The sequence below is a fragment of the Pteropus alecto genome, unplaced genomic scaffold (assembly GCF_000325575.1).
Source record: "Pteropus alecto unplaced genomic scaffold, ASM32557v1 scaffold164, whole genome shotgun sequence".
In the NCBI taxonomy this organism is placed as follows: Eukaryota; Metazoa; Chordata; class Mammalia; order Chiroptera; family Pteropodidae; genus Pteropus; species Pteropus alecto.
In genome coordinates, this window is record NW_006439568.1 from 2,579,119 (window position 1) to 2,588,755 (window position 9,637).

General features: G+C 44.1%; 1 pseudogene; it reads right to left on the reverse strand.

The window, feature by feature from the left end:
• Positions 1 to 275: 275 nt before the first annotated feature.
• LOC112483676 lies at positions 276 to 394 on the reverse strand (annotated as a pseudogene).
• Positions 395 to 9,637: the final 9,243 nt, after the last annotated feature.

A 9,637-nucleotide genomic window follows, 5' to 3' on the forward strand; every position in this document is an offset into this window, starting at 1 on the left:
ACCTACTGTGTGATAACTTGAGACAAAATGACATAAAGCATGCAAATGGCTTATCACAAGACCTGGAGCAATCCCTAGAGATCAATAAAGAGCAGATACAATTATTATTAGAAAAAAATCTGCAAAACATAAATTTATATCAGGCATTATTGACTTTATCAGCACTGGAAAGAAAATTTTCTTTCTTTTTTTTTTTTTTAGGTGAGGTAACCCTTGGTTGATCTCACAGATTGCAAGGACCTTGTCAGTTTACAATCCCAATTTTTTATTTTTTATGCCTACAGCACCTGGTCTTCCTAGGTGGTCTCCTATCCAAGTACTAACCAGGTCCGACCCTGCTTAGCTTCCAAGATCAGTCGGGATCGGGCTTGCTCAGGCTAGCATGGTTATAGACAAAAAAATATTCAAGATAGTGCTCCTGACACTCGTCTAGGCACTGGGAAGTCAGGGTACTGTACTCCTTTCAATAAAATTCAATTAATTTCTTCTTCAACTTGGAGCTTAATTTCTTACAAAAGTCTACACCAACAGTGAAATTTTAATGTAAACCGCTAGGCTGAATAGTGCCCCAAGGCACTGCAAGATGTCTGATCATCAAGCGAAAATGTTATTATTTTCATTCTGCTCCAGAAACTTAGGCAGGTGAGCGAACTAACAGAGTTTAGAAAGATTTTCAATAATGAGGGATGAAACAAGGCAGGTTTTATTTAACTTTCAGTTAAGCAGAAATCCAGTTAACTGGAGACCTTCAAGGCACAGTGTTCCACCAGTTAAATGACTATTAGATTCTGCCTGTAATTATTTACATAATGAGTCAGGAGGCAGGAGCCTCTGGGGTTTGTGGACAATGGAAAACAGTATTAGTAAGTGTTGATCTAGTCCCTGACAATTGGGCAGGACTTCGTAAATCAGGTGAGGGTTTTGCCTGGTGGCAATGGGAATTTTTTTTTTGACCCTGCCCAAATGGCAGATTTCCTTATGCTCAGGTTGGTGTATGTTTAAGTGCCTGCAAGAATGTAGTGATTTGATATAGCACACTGAAATCCAATTTATTTATCTCAGTTGGCATGTCCCCAAAGATCTAATGACTCAGACCCTCCCATGGTAATACATTCATTCCTTCAAATTAGTCAGGATCTTGAGTTTGTTTCTTCTCTCCTCTCCCTGGGCTATCCTTATCTAGGAGGTTCAGCTTCCTTTTCCCAGTGGGGCCATCTTCTGTCAGTCTGTTTCTGAAACCAGTGTGGGTGTACTAAATTCTAAGAAACAAGACTGAAACCCTTGGGCTAGGTGCTCTAGGTGAAGTATGCCCTGCTTAGAGGAGGAGGAAGAGGAGAAAGAAATAGTTAGTGGCTGCATTTTGCCTACCAAGGTGCTCCTTCCTGTTATTGGTGACATTAGTGTGACAAAAAAGAAATAGTTAATGGCTGCATTTTGCTCCTTCCTGTTATTGGTGACATTAGTGTGACAAATAATGGTCGGAGGGCCAAGGTGCCATGTCCAGTGGGGTTTAGATTCAGATCTGCCCAGGCCCATATCCTCTTGGTTGGCTGACTTGGAAGCCCTGTGATAGGGACAAGTCACTTCTGACATTTCACTTTCCCCGGCTCTAACATGGCTATTAGGATGATAATAGAACCTGCCAGGTGAAGCTGTGGGGAAGGTGAACCAGGTAATGATTACGAATAGTAATAGAATAAATCCCTCTGCTGTCTCAGAGACCAGACTTCATCTTTTTGCTGGTTTATAGTAAAAAGTAGCATAACCTGCTAGCCCAAAATATGCATTTTGGCACAAGGATTATTGTGAGTTGAAGGCAATTGAGAAGAAACAGATACAAGAAAAGCTCTCTGCCCTCTCCCTATTTGCCTAAGAGCAAGACATAGATTTGTTTGTTAAGGTGTCCCCTTCCTCACTTCCTATTCCAGGAAGGGAATAATAACCTTATCATTGGAAACAAGATGGCTCTGAAAAATGGTCAACTCAAACAAACCTTATCTAACCAGCCCTTATCTACCATTAGTTTCTCCACATATTTGTCTTCCCGCAATTTGCGATCACTAGCTCAAAGTCCTTTTACTTTGTCTTGTCACTTCTCTACAAAATTATCGTTCTTTGCTAAGATGCTAGACAAGCCCACGTTCTAACCACCTCTTTGATCTACTCATTACAAAGTGTTCCTGTGTGTATATGCAGGATACACGTTAGTAAACTTCCATTTGCTTTTCTCTTCTCTTGTTAATCTTGTCTTTTCTCAGTCTAATTTGAGGGCCCCAACCCATGAAGAGAGATAGAGCAAAAATGTTTTATTTCTTCTCTTGTAATAGCTATGCGCAGAGTGGTTATAGCCCCTTCAATTTGCACAGTTAGGTAAACACAGCTTATATACTTATACTTTGGCTCATTCACTAAATATCCCTTGTCTGGCATCCCCAACTGCTCTTAGGACTCTTAAGACAAAGGCCTAATTCTAACACTCATTAATCCATCACTTCAAAAACGCTTACTGAACGTCTACTAAGTTATTCAGTAGAAGCTAGTTGGTGTGATGGGGCCTGAGTAACCACAGGGCAAGGAATGGATTTTAGGCCCTTTGGACAGCAGGTGAGAATGATGGATGGCATAAAGTAACAGTTCAATAAGGATTCCCAGAACCAGATTGCCAGGCACAGCGGCAGACTGCTGTGTACAGCACTGGACATTCAGCCTGGCCACAGGGCCCAGGGCAGGGCTAGACTGAAAGTAAATCCTCACCGTGTGAAGTGAGAATGCCATCGCACCTTTCACTCCTGAGGTCCAGCCAGATAACTCATTGGACAAACTGGAAATCGAGCCCCCATGCCATGTACATTAGCAAAACCATTTCCTGATATTTGTTCTTAACAGGCCCTTGTTTTCCTCTTCTTTTTTCCCTATTGCTTCTCTGTGATCCATTTTACTTTAGCAGCTTCCTCCTGGCTCCACTTAACATCTTAGTTTTGCAAACCTGAGCACGTACTTGAAACTCAGAATCACTCTTTGAAGAAATGTTTCTCTTGGCCCATACAGAATGAGAATATTGGGCTAATGCAAAGAAGGATTCATTTACTCAGTACATATTTGTTAAGCATCTACTGTGTGCAGGACGCTACACTGAACAATGGGGGAGCCACAGTGACACATCAAAGGCTGGGCTTCTGGAGAGACAGACAATGATAAGTAAATAAGCAAATACAATTACTATCCATTGTAATAAGTGTTATGGAGGAAACAAACAGGCCGAGGAAGTGTGAGGTGTGTAACAGGGCAAGGATTGGATTTTAGGCCCTAGTTAGCAAATCCCTAAGGACTTAATGGAAGGCATTAAAAACGCAAAAGATTTAGCTTTGTGAAGAGTGGAATGAAGAACATTCCAGGCCCAGGGAACAGTTAGGTCAAGACCTGAGGCAATCGCAGGCTGGGTGTGGACAGGGAAGCAAGAACCCCTGTGGCTGGAACACAGTGAGCAATTGGGAAACTGTCTGGGGATGAGGATGGTGAAGAGTCAGACTCATGAATGAATGCAAAGGTGACAGGTGACATATTCATCATCCTCAGTTGGGACCAAGGAGAATGTGGGGTGTGAAGACAAAGGAATTCAGCCATATTGGTTACTGTCTGAGCCAGGTGGGTGGCCGGAGGTCACCACCACTCTATGCCATTGCCTTGTGTCTGACTCTTTGCGGGGCACTAGCTGTGTGGCCGTGGGTAAGATGTTTAAATTTGCTATTCCTCTGCTTTCTCATCTGTAAAATGAGGATAATAATAATAATGCTTACCTCATCAGTGAGGATTTGATGAGCGAATACATATAAAGCTCTTAGAATGGTGTTGGATACAGTAAGCACTCAATAAATGTTAGCTGCTACAATCTTATTTGTGTTTATTACCAATTCATGAATTCTCTGTCATCTGAGGTGTGATCCTCAAGCTTGAAGTCTCAAAAACCCAACTCTGTCAACCCACTGAAAGCTGACAGACCCAGCCCACAGAGTCAGGTGAATAAAATTAGCTCTCTAGCTTACTTATTGACAAAAATGTAACCACCAGGTCAATTTGTCTTCTTTATAAGCGTGTCTACCTGGACAGCCAAATGCCTCTCAAAAGACAGCTCAGTTGGCAGGGACGAGAAGGAAGAATATGCTCGATAATATTAATGGTGAGTGTCCTGGCTCTGTGACAGTCAGCCTCATCCACTTCCAGTACACTGGGAATTCCTTATTCACGGATCCAGCTCTCAAGTGTGTGCAGGGAGCTGTCAGCTTGACTGAGGTACTGAAGACACACCAGCCCTGGAGGCCTCTTCTACCTTCCATTTGCTTTTCATGGAGATTTACTGTCCTTTGGAGAGAGACATTTAGTCTTTAGGTATTGTCTTGGGTGGCTGTGGCTGCCATAACAAAATTCCACAGACTGGGTGGCTTACACTACAGAAATTAATTTTCTCACAGTCCTGGAGGCTGCAAGTCCAAGATCAGGGTACCAGAATGGTCGGGTTCTGGTAAGAGCCTTCTTCCTGGTTCTTGGCCACCTTGTCACAGTGTTCTCACAAGGCAGAGAAAAGAAGTTCTGGTGTCTCTTCCTCTTATAAGAACACTAAACCCATCATGGGTACTTCACCCTTTTGACTTCATCTAAATCTAACTGTGTCCCAAAGGCCCTGCCTCTAAATATCATCACATTTGGGGGCAGTGCTTCAACATGTAAATTTTTACGAGGACAAAAACAGTCAGTATATAACAGGTAGGTTACTATCTTTGAGACTTGTTCATGCATTCTGCATATTATTGCTCTTATCCTTTCAGGAAAGATAATCACTGTGCTCTTGCCCTCAAGAGTCCAAGAGATAATATAATTGAAAATAGAGATACAAGGTGTAACAAAAATAGCTAGAAGAGCCAAGTGCAAACCACACGCGTAACTTAAAATTTTATAGTGCCACGTTAAAAAAAGTAAAAGCAAACACGTAATATTACCTTTAATAATATATTTTGTTTCACTGAATAGATCTAAAATATTGCAATTTCACCATGTAATCAACATGAAAAACTAATGTATTTCCTTTATTTTACTAAATCTTGGAAACTGGTGTGCACTTTCCATTGACAACACATTCAGGTCAGAGGAGCTACATTTTGGGTGTTCAACGGCCACACGAGGGGAGTGGCTACCACGTGGGACGGTGCAGAGCAATAATTTCTGGGTGAACTTAGCTATGTTACCTGGACCCACCTTCTTAACCCCTCTGAAACTCAACTGCCTTGTACCATGCCTGGCACGCCACAGTTATTTAGTGAATCTTATAATTAATTTTCCCATCTTTAAATTGAGAGTTAATCCTACATCATTAAAGCTATTGTGAGGATGAATAGAGATGATCCATAAAAAGCCCTTCTATTTTTTCATATAACTGTAATTTATTGAGACTCGCATGTGTTGAGCACCGTTCTGGGTGCTGAGGATACCTCGATGAATAAAATAAGGGTACCCTGACTTCACAGAGTTTATAGTCTAATTGGGAGAGATGAGGAACAAAACTAAATTAATAAATTATATAGCATACTAAAAGGTGATAAATTAGTTGAGTGACAGAAAAATAGAGCAGGAAAGATGATAGGAAAAGACACTTAAAATTTTAAATAGGGTTGTCAGGGGAGGCTTACCAAGAAGCTAACATCTGAGTCAAGACTTGGGAGCACTCCATGAAGACACCCCTGTGGAGGAGGGGGGCGGGGAAGTGTCCCCGGCGGAAGTAACAGCGAATGTTAGTGCCTGGGAGAGAAGCACGCCCCCTATGGGGGAGGAACGGCAAGGAGCCAGTGAGTCTGGAAGTGTGAGTGAGGGGGTTTCAGAGAGGTAGTGAGAGAGGCAGTCCAAGGCCTTGAGGGCTATTTTAGGGATCCTGGCTTTCTCCAAGGGAGTTAGGGAGCCATGGAGGGTTTGAGCAGGGGAGCGATCTGCCTTGTCTTGCAGTCTTGCAGGATTGCTGGGGGCTGCTGTGTTGTGAATTGACTACAGTGGGTGAGGGCTCCAAGCAAATCTCTCGGCCCCAGGCCTAGAAGTGGTTTGGGTAGAACAGACAGAAATTGAACCACCAGATTTATTGAGCCCCATGCCCCAAATACAGGGTGGCCAGTCCCCCTAATCTGTCCCGCAGAGAGCTGTGCTGAACGAGCGCTGCCTTCCTCCCTCATGTGGGCATGAAAATGCCCAAGGAAAGAAAAGGAGGCTGGTCCGGCTCTGCCGAAGCCTCTCGGTACTGACAGCCTTGTCTCCTCTCTGAATAGCTCATCCTCCCCTTCTCGCACAAGAAGTGCAAAATAAGATTCTCAGAATTTAGATTATTTTTCTTGAAATCCCTACATTTGGATTTGCAGATATGCCAATATTTGGATTCGTCGAGCTGTAATTTAAGCCAGTCTCTCCCCTGGAACCACCTGGTGAGATGCATCTTTCATGAGGCTTCTGCAGGAGCCCAGCTACACACTCAGACTCCTGAGCACAAACCAAACTCTGGTTCAACATCAACAATATGATGGCAGGGGCCTCCTGAAACAGCCCGTCTCTGGGAGGGACTGGCCTCAGTGTTTTCCCGTTGGTGAGCCCTCTTCCGGAAAAAGATTAAAAGCTTCCTTACACTTTAGCCACAGGATTAATGCATGGAGGGCTGGTGATCTAGGGTGGGCGACAGCCTCAAACCTCTTCTCAGGACATCTCCTTCTCACCCCCACCCACCGGGAAGATTAGCTCCCGCCCAGCCTGTTTGAGAGAGCCTGCTCTGGTGATCTGAGGGGAAAAGCAAATACAGAAGCCCAAGAAAAGGATGGCACTCAGAAGCCTGTGGACTCCTTTCCTTAACTCGAAGATCTAGGGGTCATCCGGCCAAAGTGCAAAACTCTTTATGCGGGTTTTAAAGCCCAAGTCAGGCCAGCCACGAGGGTGGAGAGAGCAGCTGCAGGACAGTTCCACTCAAAGGGGAGACAGGCCCAGCCTTCACCTCCTGTGCAGAGAATGATTAAAAAAAGAAAAACAAATGCCAAAAGTAGATTCTAACGATTATTGTCTCTTGTATTGGCTGGCCTTGTTTACGCAGCTGCTGCTGTATATATAACCTAGTTTGGAAATGGAGGCCCCTTGTGAGAGTCAGGTCTGGACAAAAACACCTGTCTCTCTTGTTCCCCTCTTCTCAGCTCCACCCCTGGCAACACCCCGGCTCTGAGTCTATGAAGCTCTTGGTCAGGAAAGGCAATAAAGAGGACAGGAAGTCATCCCCGTGGGGCAGCCAGCTGTCCCAGTTTGGCTAGGAGATGGGGCTTTTAGTGCTCAAACTAAAAGGATAGTCCTACGCAAACCAAGACAAGTTGGTCACTCTACATCCAGAAGACATCCCAGTCCCCTGGTCCTCAGACTGCCCAGTGGCTGGATAAACAAACACATATTCCGGAGGCCATGTGACACAAAACGGAAAGTAGCCTTGGGGCCAGGCAGATTGGGATTTAAATCCAGCTTCTCCCTCTCCCAGTAGGCAAGATTCATATCCCTGGGCTTTTGTATTCTTATCCAGGAATGTAAAAAACAAGATCTGTGATTTCGTAAGAGGTTTTGCCCACTACACAGTCATCCTTTCTTTCCCTTATTAAAATCATCATCTGGCTCTTACAAGGTGTGTGAATAATGCCTGGCATCTACTCCGCCTTTAGGGTTTACAAGGTCCTTCCATAGACACTGTCTCATTTAAGGATTCACAGTTATCAACAGCGCCACTTCAGAGACTGGGAGTGGAGAAGACACAGCTCCAAGGTCATGCAACTGGCAGGCGGGACCCCAACCTGGGTCATGTTTCCGTTCTCCTACCTCTCACCTCCTGAGGTCTTGACAAAACCGTAGAGTAGGTAACAGGCACCGGTAAGTCCGGGAGTTTCCCAGTATGAGGGAGACATGGAGGAACCTGTCTTCAGCAAACTCACTCAGCTTATCTGCTGCCGCCATGAGCCTGGGGCCAAGCCCAGGGAACAAGCAAAGCTCCAGATTGCCTAATCACATAATTCTGCCCTTGTGTTCCTTTTTCACACATTGTTAGAGGTGGCCATCTAAACCGAGATCTCTACCATACCTGCAGAGTCGGTGCCTCTGTCTGGTCAGGCAGAATCTCAATTCTCTATTACTCCCCACTGTCCTGGACAAGATCCTGTGAGAGTCACTAACTGGCATTCAATGCGACTTGTTTTTATTGAGTGCCTTCTCTGAGGAGGTGAGTGGGATATGACACGTGGGTCACTGAAAAAGCGATAAAGCTACCTATCACTGAGAAGTCAAATCCAACTAACAATTCTTTACTGAGTGGCTGCTCTTGGGGAAGGTGACTTCAGGAGTTTTGTCCTTTGCTCACTAGGCTCCATCTGCATGGAATGAACTTTCCTCCATGGGACCTGCCTCTTTTCTCATCCCCTTATGGTCTATTTTCCGTAGGGCAGCCAAGGTGACAACCCTGAAACCCCAAAGCTTCCCCACCTCTCTAACTACAATAATTTGAATAGAAGAAAGGAATTTCTGTTGATGCAGATAAGTTACATAGTGATTCTAATTCTAAAGAGTGTCTTTAAACTTCAGTCCAGTAGACAGAACAGTTGTTTGGAATACAGTGCTGCCTTAGGCCCAGTCTAAAGGTTGTTTTGCCCAGTTTTAACATTCCTTAGGTTTGAGGAAGAAGATTGCAAGGCAGTTCCCCTGAAATGGCAGCTCCAACTCTACTTTGGAGTGGCTCTGTTTATATTATTTTTCATGGTGTTTTTATTAGATCTTTACCCCAGAGTGCTGGCTGCAAACTGTCACCACTAATGTGTCCTTCTAGAGATTCTCCCATCACCAGCAAACCTACCCAATGATCTACCACTGCTGACCATGGCAAAGTTTTCCCAGGTTGACTTGCCTTTTTCTTTCTAAGCCTAACTCTTCCTCCCTGTGAAATGAGTACTTATATGAACACACGTAGAAGTGACAAATACTATTCAGGTAACAGTAACCCCCAGGGGCCTTTGTTATCAAAAGAAAAGGTCAAAAGGTGGTGGCAGGGACTCATCTGGTCACACTCGCCTAAAGTTGGTCTGCTCAGCAAGCACACAGAAGTCTCTTTGGATTTAACTTATACTGTGATATTAGACTTGCTGAAGGACTAATTTCCATCACAACTCTGCTAGTATTGGCTGTACAGGCTCAAAAGTACACAAGTAGATTGATTTATTTTCCCCTCAAACTGAAAAGGATTGCAGGAGTGTTAGTATATTTCTGTTTCCACTAGTTGGTATACACGCTGAATAAATAATAGTGTTACCTGGAAAAGCTCAGTCAAAAGAAACAGTGATGGAAAACAGGGGAGAGGGGGTCTTCGGCTGCATTTTTAATTCCACTGCAAATTAGTTTGGGTGTTCCAGTGAATACCTAAGCTTCTCTACTGTCAACCCTCTACCACCACTCAGATCTATGGTTTCTTCAAAAAAGAAAGAACACTTTGGTAGTCTACATCTTAGGTAGAAAAAATGAAAGCAGCATGCAGGGGGAAGGGAGGAAGTTTCCTCTTGCGGTGGAGGTTAATAGGCAATACTCTCGCGTCACCACTTCC